Source organism: Natrix helvetica (assembly GCF_964273705.1).
Source record: "Natrix helvetica genome assembly, chromosome: W".
In the NCBI taxonomy this organism is placed as follows: Eukaryota; Metazoa; Chordata; class Lepidosauria; order Squamata; family Natricidae; genus Natrix; species Natrix helvetica.
Genome location: NC_138555.1, coordinates 1,886,010 through 1,899,436, shown reverse-complemented (window position 1 = coordinate 1,899,436; position 13,427 = coordinate 1,886,010).

Below are 13,427 nucleotides of genomic sequence, written 5' to 3'. Positions count from 1 at the left end.
AGAAGGTGGGTGATTCAGAGAGACAAATAGACTGAGGTGGGGGCCCTTAAACTCCATATCGTTTCAACCTTCCTGAAGGTGGGATTGGAGCTGCTGGATGGAAGGGGGGTGATTCAGAGAGACAAAGAGACTGAGGTGGGGACCCTTAAACACCATATCATTTGAACCTTCCTGAAGCTGGGATTAGAGCTGGTGGATAGAAGGTTGGTGAGTCAGAGAGACAAATAGACTGAGGTGGGGGCCCTTAAACTCCATATCATTTGAACCTTCCTAATGCTGGGATTGGAGCTGCTGGATTGAAGGGGTGGGTGGGCGGGTGAGTCAGAGATCCAAAGAGACTGAGGTAGGGGCCCTTAAACTCCATATCATTTCAACCTTCCTGAAGCTGGGATTGAAGCTGCTGGATAGAAGGGGGGTGATTCAGAGAGACAAAAAGACTGAGGTGGGGGCCGTTAAACACCATATCATTTGAACCTTCCTGAAGCTGGGATTACAGCTGCTGTTTAGAAGGGGGGGGGGGTGATTCAGAGAGACAAAAAGACTGAGGTGGGGGCCGTTAAACACCATATCATTTGAACCTTCCTGAAGCTGGGATTAGAGCTGCTGGATTGAAGGGGTGGGTGGGCGGGTGAGTCAGAGATCCAAAGAGACTGAGGTAGGGGCCCTTAAACTCCATATCATTTGAACCTTCCTGATGCTGGGATTGGAGCTGCTGGATTGAAGGGGTGGGTGGGTGGGTGAGTCAGAGATCCAAAGAGACTGAGGTAGGGGCCCTTAAACTCCATATCATTTGAACCTTCCTGAAGCTGAGATTGGAGTTGCTGGATAGAAGGGGGGTGATTCAGAGAGACAAATAGACTGAGGTGGGGGCCCTTAAACACCATATCATTTGAACCTTCCTGAAGCTGGGATTTCAGCTGCTGGATAAAAGGGGGGTGAGTCAGAGATCCAAAGAGACTGAGGTAGGGGCCCTTAAACTCCATATCATTTCAAACTTTCTGAAGCTGGGATTGGAGCTGCTGGATAGAAGGGGGGTGAGTCAGGGAGAGAAATAGACTGAGGTGGGGGCCGTTAAACTCCATATCACTTCAACCTTCCTGAAGCTGAGATTGGAGTTGCTGGATAGAAGGGGGGTGATTCAGAGAGACAAAGAGACTGAGGTAGGGGCCCTTAAACACCATATCATTTGAACCTTCCTGAAGCTGGGATTACAGCTGCTGGATAGAAGGGGGGGGGGTGAGTCAGAGAGACAAAGAGACTGAGGTGGGGGCTCTTAAACTCCATATCATTTGAACCTTCCTGAAGCTGCGATTGGAGCTGCTGGATAGAAGGTTGGTGAGTCAGAGAGACAAATAGACTGAGGTGGGGGCCCTTAAATTCCATATCATTTGAACCTTCCTGATGCTGGGATTGGAGCTGCTGGATTGAAGGGGTTGGTGGACGGGTGAGTCAGAGATCCAAAGAGACTGAGGTCGGGGCCCTTAAACTCCATATCATTTGAACCTTCCTGAAGCTGGGATTGAAGCTGCTGGATAGAAGGGGGGTGATTCAGAGAGACAAAGAGACTGAGGTGGGGGGCTTTAAACACCATATCATTTGAACCTTCCTGAAGCTGGGATTAGAGCTGCTGGATAGCAGGTTGGTGAGTCAGAGAGACAAATAGACTGAGGTGGGGGCCTTTAAACACCATAACATTTGAACCTTCCTGAAGCTGGGATTACAGCTGCTGGATAGAAGGGGGGGGTGAGTCAGGGAGACAAAGAGACTGAGGTGGGGGCCCTTAAACTCCATATCATTTGAACCGTCCTGATGCTGGGATTGGAGCTGCTGGATTGAAGGGGTGGGTGGACGGGTGAGTCAGAGAGACAAATAGACTGAGGTGGGGGCCCTTAAACTCCATATCATTTGAACCTTCCTGAAGCTGAGATTGGAGTTGCAGGATAGAAGGGGGGTGATTCAGAGAGACAAAGAGACTGAGGTGGAGGCCCTTAAACACCATATCATTTGAACCTTCCTGATGCTGGGATTGGAGCTGCTGGATTGAAGGGGTGGGTGGGCGGGTGAGTCAGAGATCCAAAGAGACTGAGGTAGGGGCCCTTAAACTCCATATCATTTGAACCTTCCTGATGCTGGGATTGGAGCTGCTGGATTGAAGGGGGGGGGTGAGTCAGGGAGACAAAGAGACTGAGGTGGGGGACCTTAAACTCCATATCATTTGAACCTTCCTGAAGCTGCGATTGGAGCTGCTGGATAGAAGGTGGGTGATTCAGAGAGACAAAGAGACTGAGGTGGGGACCCTTAAACACCATATCATTTGAACCTTCCTGAAGCTGGGATTAGAGCTGCTGGATAGAAGGTTGGTGAGTCAGAGAGACAAATAGACTGAGGTGGGGGCCCTTAAACTCCATATCATTTGAACCTTCCTAATCCTGGGATTGGAGCTGCTGGATTGAAGGGGTGGGTGGGCGGGTGAGTCAGAGATCCAAAGAGACTGAGGTAGGGGCCCTTAAACTCCAAATCATTTCAACCTTCCTGAAGCTGGGATTGAAGCTGCAGGATAGAAGGGGGGGTGAGTCAGAGAGACAAATAGACTGAGGTGGGGGCCTTTAAACACCATATCATTTGAACCTTCCTGAAGCTGCGATTGGAGCTGCTGGATAGAAGGTGGGTGATTCAGAGAGACAAAGAGACTGAGGTGGGGGCCTTTAAACACCATATCATTTGAACCTTCCTGAAGCTGGGATTAGAGCTGCTGGATAGAAGGTTGGTGAGTCAGAGAGACAAATAGACTGAGGTGGGGGCCTTTAAACACCATATCATTTCAACCTTCCTGAAGCTGGGATTAGAGCTGGTGGATAGAAGGTTGGTGAGTCAGAGAGACAAATAGACTGAGGTGGGGGCCCTTAAACTCCATATCATTTGAACCTTCCAAATGCTGGGATTGGAGCTGCTGGATTGAAGGGGTGGGTGGGCGGGTGAGTCAGAGACCCAAAGAGACTGAGGTAGGGGCCCTTAAACTCCATATCATTTCAACCTTCCTGAAGCTGGGATTGAAGCTCCTGGATAGAAGGTTGGTGAGTCAGAGAGACAAATAGACTGAGGTGGGGGCCCTTAAACTCCATATCATTTGAACCTTCCTGAAGCTGGGATTTCAGCTGCTGGATAAAAGGGGGGTGAGTCAGAGATCCAAAGAGACTGAGGTAGGGGCCCTTAAACTCCATATCATTTCAAACTTTCTGAAGCTGGGATTGGAGCTGCTGGATAGAAGGGGGGTGAGTCAGGGAGAGAAAGAGACTGAGGTGGGGGCCGTTAAACTCCATATCACTTCAACCTTCCTGAAGCTGAGATTGGAGTTGCTGGATAGAAGGGGGGTGATTCAGAGAGACAAAGAGACTGAGGTAGGGGCCCTTAAACACCATATCATTTGAACCTTCCTGAAGCTGGGATTACAGCTGCTGGATAGAAGGGGGGGGGGTGAGTCAGAGAGACAAACAGACTGAGGTGGGGGCCCTTAAACTCCATATCATTTGAACCTTCCTGAAGCTGCGATTGGAGCTGCTGGATAGAAGGTGGGTGATTCAGAGAGACAAATAGACTGAGGTGGGGGCCCTCAAACTCCATATCATTTGAACCTTCCTGATGCTGGGATTGGAGCTGCTGGATTGAAGGGGTGGGTGGGCGGGTGAGTCAGAGATCCAAAGAGACTGAGGTAGGGGCCCTTAAACTCCATATCATTTCAACCTTCCTGAAGCTGCGATTGGAGCTGCTGGATAGAAGGTGGGTGATTCAGAGAGACAAATAGACTGAGGTGGGGGCCCTTAAACTCCATATCATTTGAACCTTCCTGATGCTGGGATTGGAGCTGCTGGATAGAAGGGGGGTGATTCAGAGAGAAAAAGAGACTGAGGTGGAGGCCCTTAAACACCATATCATTTGAACCTTCCTGAAGCTGGGATTTCAGCTGCTGGATAAAAGGGGGGTGAGTCAGAGATCCAAAGAGACTGAGGTAGGGGCCCTTAAACTCCATATCATTTCAAACTTTCTGAAGCTGGGATTGGAGCTGCTGGATAGAAGGGGGGTGAGTCAGGGAGAGAAAGAGACTGAGGTGGGGGCCGTTAAACTCCATATCACTTCAACCTTCCTGAAGCTGAGATTGGAGTTGCTGGATAGAAGGGGGGTGATTCAGAGAGACAAAGAGACTGAGGTAGGGGCCCTTAAACACCATATCATTTGAACCTTCCTGAAGCTGGGATTACAGCTGCTGGATAGAAGGGGGGGGGTGAGTCAGAGAGACAAACAGACTGAGGTGGGGGCCCTTAAACTCCATATCATTTGAACCTTCCTGAAGCTGCGATTGGAGCTGCTGGATAGAAGGTGGGTGATTCAGAGAGACAAATAGACTGAGGTGGGGGCCCTTAAACTCCATATCATTTGAACCTTCCTGATGCTGGGATTGGAGCTGCTGGATTGAAGGGGTGGGTGGGCGGGTGAGTCAGAGATCCAAAGAGACTGAGGTAGGGGCCCTTAAACTCCATATCATTTCAACCTTCCTGAAGCTGCGATTGGAGCTGCTGGATAGAAGGTGGGTGATTCAGAGAGACAAATAGACTGAGGTGGGGGCCCTTAAACTCCATATCATTTGAACCTTCCTGATGCTGGGATTGGAGCTGCTGGATTGAAGGGGTGGGTGGGCGGGTGAGTCAGAGATCCAAAGAGACTGAGGTAGGGGCCCTTAAACTCCATATCATTTCAACCTTCCTGAAGCTGCGATTGGAGCTGCTGGATAGAAGGTGGGTGATTCAGAGAGACAAATAGACTGAGGTGGGGGCCCTTAAACTCCATATCGTTTCAACCTTCCTGAAGGTGGGATTGGAGCTGCTGGATGGAAGGGGGGTGATTCAGAGAGACAAAGAGACTGAGGTGGGGACCCTTAAACACCATATCATTTGAACCTTCCTGAAGCTGGGATTAGAGCTGGTGGATAGAAGGTTGGTGAGTCAGAGAGACAAATAGACTGAGGTGGGGGCCCTTAAACTCCATATCATTTGAACCTTCCTAATGCTGGGATTGGAGCTGCTGGATTGAAGGGGTGGGTGGGCGGGTGAGTCAGAGATCCAAAGAGACTGAGGTAGGGGCCCTTAAACTCCATATCATTTCAACCTTCCTGAAGCTGGGATTGAAGCTGCTGGATAGAAGGGGGGTGATTCAGAGAGACAAAAAGACTGAGGTGGGGGCCGTTAAACACCATATCATTTGAACCTTCCTGAAGCTGGGATTACAGCTGCTGTTTAGAAGGGGGGGGGGGTGATTCAGAGAGACAAAAAGACTGAGGTGGGGGCCGTTAAACACCATATCATTTGAACCTTCCTGAAGCTGGGATTAGAGCTGCTGGATTGAAGGGGTGGGTGGGCGGGTGAGTCAGAGATCCAAAGAGACTGAGGTAGGGGCCCTTAAACTCCATATCATTTGAACCTTCCTGATGCTGGGATTGGAGCTGCTGGATTGAAGGGGTGGGTGGGTGGGTGAGTCAGAGATCCAAAGAGACTGAGGTAGGGGCCCTTAAACTCCATATCATTTGAACCTTCCTGAAGCTGAGATTGGAGTTGCTGGATAGAAGGGGGGTGATTCAGAGAGACAAATAGACTGAGGTGGGGGCCCTTAAACACCATATCATTTGAACCTTCCTGAAGCTGGGATTTCAGCTGCTGGATAAAAGGGGGGTGAGTCAGAGATCCAAAGAGACTGAGGTAGGGGCCCTTAAACTCCATATCATTTCAAACTTTCTGAAGCTGGGATTGGAGCTGCTGGATAGAAGGGGGGTGAGTCAGGGAGAGAAATAGACTGAGGTGGGGGCCGTTAAACTCCATATCACTTCAACCTTCCTGAAGCTGAGATTGGAGTTGCTGGATAGAAGGGGGGTGATTCAGAGAGACAAAGAGACTGAGGTAGGGGCCCTTAAACACCATATCATTTGAACCTTCCTGAAGCTGGGATTACAGCTGCTGGATAGAAGGGGGGGGGGGTGAGTCAGAGAGACAAAGAGACTGAGGTGGGGGCTCTTAAACTCCATATCATTTGAACCTTCCTGAAGCTGCGATTGGAGCTGCTGGATAGAAGGTTGGTGAGTCAGAGAGACAAATAGACTGAGGTGGGGGCCCTTAAATTCCATATCATTTGAACCTTCCTGATGCTGGGATTGGAGCTGCTGGATTGAAGGGGTTGGTGGACGGGTGAGTCAGAGATCCAAAGAGACTGAGGTCGGGGCCCTTAAACTCCATATCATTTGAACCTTCCTGAAGCTGGGATTGAAGCTGCTGGATAGAAGGGGGGTGATTCAGAGAGACAAAGAGACTGAGGTGGGGGGCTTTAAACACCATATCATTTGAACCTTCCTGAAGCTGGGATTAGAGCTGCTGGATAGCAGGTTGGTGAGTCAGAGAGACAAATAGACTGAGGTGGGGGCCTTTAAACACCATAACATTTGAACCTTCCTGAAGCTGGGATTACAGCTGCTGGATAGAAGGGGGGGGTGAGTCAGGGAGACAAAGAGACTGAGGTGGGGGCCCTTAAACTCCATATCATTTGAACCGTCCTGATGCTGGGATTGGAGCTGCTGGATTGAAGGGGTGGGTGGACGGGTGAGTCAGAGAGACAAATAGACTGAGGTGGGGGCCCTTAAACTCCATATCATTTGAACCTTCCTGAAGCTGAGATTGGAGTTGCAGGATAGAAGGGGGGTGATTCAGAGAGACAAAGAGACTGAGGTGGAGGCCCTTAAACACCATATCATTTGAACCTTCCTGATGCTGGGATTGGAGCTGCTGGATTGAAGGGGTGGGTGGGCGGGTGAGTCAGAGATCCAAAGAGACTGAGGTAGGGGCCCTTAAACTCCATATCATTTGAACCTTCCTGATGCTGGGATTGGAGCTGCTGGATTGAAGGGGGGGGGTGAGTCAGGGAGACAAAGAGACTGAGGTGGGGGACCTTAAACTCCATATCATTTGAACCTTCCTGAAGCTGCGATTGGAGCTGCTGGATAGAAGGTGGGTGATTCAGAGAGACAAAGAGACTGAGGTGGGGACCCTTAAACACCATATCATTTGAACCTTCCTGAAGCTGGGATTAGAGCTGCTGGATAGAAGGTTGGTGAGTCAGAGAGACAAATAGACTGAGGTGGGGGCCCTTAAACTCCATATCATTTGAACCTTCCTAATCCTGGGATTGGAGCTGCTGGATTGAAGGGGTGGGTGGGCGGGTGAGTCAGAGATCCAAAGAGACTGAGGTAGGGGCCCTTAAACTCCAAATCATTTCAACCTTCCTGAAGCTGGGATTGAAGCTGCAGGATAGAAGGGGGGGTGAGTCAGAGAGACAAATAGACTGAGGTGGGGGCCTTTAAACACCATATCATTTGAACCTTCCTGAAGCTGCGATTGGAGCTGCTGGATAGAAGGTGGGTGATTCAGAGAGACAAAGAGACTGAGGTGGGGGCCTTTAAACACCATATCATTTGAACCTTCCTGAAGCTGGGATTAGAGCTGCTGGATAGAAGGTTGGTGAGTCAGAGAGACAAATAGACTGAGGTGGGGGCCTTTAAACACCATATCATTTCAACCTTCCTGAAGCTGGGATTAGAGCTGGTGGATAGAAGGTTGGTGAGTCAGAGAGACAAATAGACTGAGGTGGGGGCCCTTAAACTCCATATCATTTGAACCTTCCAAATGCTGGGATTGGAGCTGCTGGATTGAAGGGGTGGGTGGGCGGGTGAGTCAGAGACCCAAAGAGACTGAGGTAGGGGCCCTTAAACTCCATATCATTTCAACCTTCCTGAAGCTGGGATTGAAGCTCCTGGATAGAAGGGGGGTGATTCAGAGAGACAAATAGACTGAGGTGGGGGCCTTTAAACACCATATCATTTGAACCCTCCTGAAGCTGAGATTGGAGTTGCTGGATAGAAGGGGGGGGGTGAGTCAGAGAGACAAAGAGACTGAGGTGGGGGCCCTTAAACTCCATATCATTTGAACCTTCCTGAAGCTGCGATTGGAGCTGCTGGATAGAATGTGGGTGATTCAGAGAGACAAAGAGACTGAGGTGGGGGCCCTTAAACTCCATATCATTTGAACCTTCCTGATGCTGGGATTGGAGCTGGTGGATAGAAGGTTGGTGAGTCAGAGAGACAAATAGACTGAGGTGGGGGCCCTTAAACTCCATATCATTTGAACCTTCCTGAAGCTGAGATTGGAGTTTCTGGATAGAAGGGGGTGGGGTGAATCAGGGAGACAAAGAGACTGAGGTAGGGGCCCTTAAACACCATATCATTTGAACCTTCCTGAAGCTGGGATTACAGCTGCTGGATAGAAGGGGGGGGTGAGTCAGAGAGACAAAGAGACTGAGGTGCGGGCCCTTAAACTCCATATCATTTGAACCTTCCTGAAGCTGCGATTGGAGCTGCTGGATAGAAGGTTGGTGAGTCAGAGAGACAAATAGACTGAGGTCGGGGCCCTTAAACTCCATATCATTTGAACTTTCCTGATGCTCGGATTGAAGCTGCTGGATAGAAGGGGGGTGATTCAGAGAGACAAAGAGACTGAGGTGGGGGCCCTTAAACACCATATCATTTGAACCTTCCTGATGCTGGGATTGGAGCTGCTGGATTGAAGGGGTGGGTGGGCGGGTGAGTCAGAGATCCAAAGAGACTGAGGTAGGGGCCTTTAAACTCCATATCATTTGAACCTTCCTGATGCTGGGATTGGAGCTGCTGGATTGAAGGGGGGGGGGTGAGTCAGAGAGACAAATAGACTGAGGTGGGGGCCCTTAAACTCCATATCATTTGAACCTTCCTGAAGCTGAGATTGGAGTTGCTGGATAGAAGGGGGGGGGGGTGAATCAGGGAGACAAAGAGACTGAGGTGGGGGCCCTTAAACTCCATATCATTTGAACCTTCCTGAAGCTGCGATTGGAGCTGCTGGATAGAAGTTGGGTGATTCAGAGAGACAAAGAGACTGAGGTGGGGGCCCTTAAACTCCATATCATTTGAACCTTCCTGAAGCTGGGATTGGAGCTGCTGGATAGAAGGGGGGTGAGTCAGGGAGAGAAAGAGACTGAGGTGGGGGCTGTTAAACTCCATATCACTTCAACCTTCCTGAAGCTGAGATTGGAGTTGCTGGATAGAAGGGGGGTGATTCAGAGAGACAAAGAGACTGAGGTAGGGGCCCTTAAACACCATATCATTTGAACCTTCCTGAAGCTGGGATTACAGCTGCTGGATAGAAGGGGGGGGGGGGTGAGTCAGAGAGACAAACAGACTGAGGTGGGGGCCCTTAAACTCCATATCATTTGAACCTTCCTGAAGCTGCGATTGGAGCTGCTGGATAGAAGGTTGGTGAGTCAGAGAGACAAATAGACTGAGGTGGGGGCCCTTAAATTCCATATCATTTGAACCTTCCTGATGCTGGGATTGGAGCTGCTGGATTGAAGGGGTTGGTGGACGGGTGAGTCAGAGATCCAAAGAGACTGAGGTCGGGGCCCTTAAACTCCATATCATTTGAACCTTCCTGAAGCTGGGATTGAAGCTGCTGGATAGAAGGGGGGTGATTCAGAGAGACAAAGAGACTGAGGTGGGGGGCTTTAAACACCATATCATTTGAACCTTCCTGAAGCTGGGATTAGAGCTGCTGGATAGCAGGTTGGTGAGTCAGAGAGACAAATAGACTGAGGTGGGGGCCTTTAAACACCATATCATTTGAACCTTCCTGAAGCTGGGATTACAGCTGCTGGATAGAAGGGGGGGGGGTGAGTCAGGGAGACAAAGAGACTGAGGTGGGGGCCCTTAAACTCCATATCATTTGAACCTTCCTGAAGCTGCGATTGGAGCTGCTGGATAGAAGGTGGGTGATTCAGAGAGACAAAGAGACTGAGGTGGGGGCCCTTAAACTCCATATCATTTGAACCTTCCTGATGCTGGAATTGGAGCTGGTGGATAGAAGGTTGGTGAGTCAGAGAGACAAATAGACTGAGGTGGGGGCCCTTAAACTCCATATCATTTGAACCTTCCTGATGCTGGGATTGGAGCTGCTGGATTGAAGGGGTGGGTGGGCGGGTGAGTCAGAGATCCAAAGAGACTGAGGTAGTGGCCCTTAAACTCCATATCATTTCAACCTTCCTGACGCTGCGATTGGAGCTGCTGGATAGAAGGGGGGGGGTGAGTCAGAGAGACAAACAGACTGAGGTGGGGGCCCTTAAACTCCATATCATTTCAAACTTTCTGAAGCTGGGATTGGAGCTGCTGGATAGAAGGGGGGTGAGTCAGGGAGACAAAGAGACTGAGGTGGGGGCCGTTAAACTCCATATCATTTGAACCTTCCTGATGCTGGGATTGGAGCTGCTGGATTGAAGGGGTGGGTGGACGGGTGAGTCAGAGAGACAAATAGACTGAGGTCGGGGCCCTTAAACTCCATATAATTTGAACTTTCCTGATGCTGGGATTGAAGCTGCTGGATAGAAGGGGGGTGATTCAGAGAGACAAAGAGACTGAGGTGGGGGGCTTTAAACACCATATCATTTGAACCTTCCTGAAGCTGGGATTGAAGCTGCTGCATAGAAGGGGGGTGATTCAGAGAGACAAACAGACTGAGGTGGGGGCCTTTAAACACCATATCATTTGAACCCTCCTGAAGCTGAGATTGGAGTTGCTGGATAGAAGGGGGGTGATTCAGAGAGATAAAAAGACTGAGGTGGGGGCCGTTAAACACCATATCATTTGAACCTTCCTGAAGCTGGGATTACAGCTGCTGTTTAGAGGGGGGGGTGAGTCAGAGAGACAAAGAGACTGAGGTGGGGGCCCTTAAACTCCATATCATTTGAACCTTCCTGAAGCTGCGATTGGAGCTGCTGGATAGAAGGTGGGTGATTCAGAGAGACAAAGAGACTGAGGTGGGGGCCCTTAAACTCCATATCATTTGAACCTTCCTGATGCTGGGATTGGAGCTGGTGGATAGAAGGTTGGTGAGTCAGAGAGACAAATAGACTGAGGTGGGGGCCCTTAAACTCCATATCATTTGAACCTTCCTGATGCTGGGATTGGAGCTGCTGGATTGAAGGGCTGGGTGGGCGGGTGAGTCAGAGATCCAAAGAGACTGAGGTAGGGGCCCTTAAACTCCATATCATTTCAACCTTCCTGAAGCTGCGATTGGAGCTGCTGGATAGAAGGTGGGTGATTCAGAGAGACAAATAGACTGAGGTGGGGGCCCTTAAACTCCATATTGTTTCAACCTTCCTGAAGCTGGGATTGGAGCTGCTGGATGGAAGGGGGGTGATTCAGAGAGACAAAGAGACTGAGGTGGGGACCCTTAAACACCATATCATTTGAACCTTCCTGAAGCTGGGATTAGAGCTGCTGGATAGAAGGTTGGTGAGTCAGAGAGACAAATAGACTGAGGTGGGGGCCCTTAAACTCCATATCATTTGAACCTTCCTAATGCTGGGATTGGAGCTGCTGGATAGAAGGGGGGTGATTCAGAGAGACAAAAAGACTGAGGTGGGGGCCGTTAAACACCATATCATTTGAACCTTCCTGAAGCTGGGATTGGAGCTGGTGGATAGAAGGTTGGTGATTCAGAGAGACAAAGAGACTGAGGTGGGGGCCCTTAAACACCATATCATTTGAACCTTCCTGAAGCTGGGATTAGAGCTGGTGTATAGAAGGTTGGTGAGTCAGAGAGACAAATATACTGAGGTGGGGGCCCTTAAACTCCATATCATTTGAACCTTCCTAATGCTGGGATTGGAGCTGCTGGATTGAAGGGGTGGGTGGGCGGGTGAGTCAGAGATCCAAAGAGACTAAGGTAGGGGCCCATAAACTCCATATCATTTCAACCTTCCTGAAGCTGGGATTGAAGCTGCTGGATAGAAGGGGGGTGATTCAGAGAGACAAATAGACTGAGGTGGGGGCCTTTAAACACCATATCATTTGAACCCTCCTGAAGCTGAGATTGGAGTTGCTGGATAGAAGGGGGGTGATTCAGAGAGACAAAAAGACTGAGGTGGGGGCCGTTAAACACCATATCATTTGAACCTTCCTGAAGCTGGGATTACAGCTGCTGTTTAGAAGGGGGGGGTGAGTCAGAGAGACAAAGAGACTGAGGTGGGGGCCCTTAAACTCCATATCATTTGAACCTTCCTGAAGCTGCGATTGGAGCTGCTGGATAGAATGTGGGTGATTCAGAGAGACAAAGAGACTGAGGTGGGGGCCCTTAAACTCCATATCATTTGAACCTTCCTGATGCTGGGATTGGAGCTGGTGGATAGAAGGTTGGTGAGTCAGAGAGACAAATAGACTGAGGTGGGGGCCCTTAAACTCCATATCATTTGAACCTTCCTGAAGGTGAGATTGGAGTTGCTGGATAGAAGGGGGGTGATTCAGAGAGACAAAGAGACTGAGGTGGGGGCCCTTAAACACCATATCATTTGAACCTTCCTGATGCTGGGATTGGAGCTGCTGGATTGAAGGGGTGGGTGGGCGGGTGAGTCAGAGATCCAAAGACACTGAGGTAGGGGCCCTTAAACTCCATATCATTTGAACCTTCCTGATGCTGGGATTGGAGCTGCTGGATTGAAGGGGTGGGTGGGTGGGTGAGTCAGAGATCCAAAGAGACTGAGGTAGGGGCCCTTAAACTCCATATCATTTCAACCTTCCTGAAGCTGACTTTGGAGTTGCTGGATAGAAGGGGGGTGATTCAGAGAGACAAATAGACTGAGGTGGGGGCCCTTAAACTCCATATCATTTGAACCTTCCTGAAGCTGGGATTAGATCTGCTGGATAGAAGGGGGGTGATTCAGAGAGAAAAAGAGACTGAGGTGGAGGCCCTTAAACACCATATCATTTGAACCTTCCTGAAGCTGGGATTTCAGCTGCTGGATAAAAGGGGGGTGAGTCAGAGATCCAAAGAGACTGAGGTAGGGGCCCTTAAACTCCATATCATTTCAAACTTTCTGAAGCTGGGATTGGAGCTGCTGGATAGAAGGGGGGTGAGTCAGGGAGAGAAAGAGACTGAGGTGGGGGCCGTTAAACTCCATATCACTTCAACCTTCCTGAAGCTGAGATTGGAGTTGCTGGATAGAAGGGGGGTGATTCAGAGAGACAAAGAGACTGAGGTAGGGGCCCTTAAACACCATATCATTTGAACCTTCCTGAAGCTGGGATTACAGCTGCTGGATAGAAGGGGGGGGTGAGTCAGAGAGACAAACAGACTGAGGTGGGGGCCCTTAAACTCCATATCATTTGAACCTTCCTGAAGCTGCGATTGGAGCTGCTGGATAGAAGGTGGGTGATTCAGAGAGACAAATAGACTGAGGTGGGGGCCCTCAAACTCCATATCATTTGAACCTTCCTGATGCTGGGATTGGAGCTGCTGGATTGAAGGGGTGGGTGG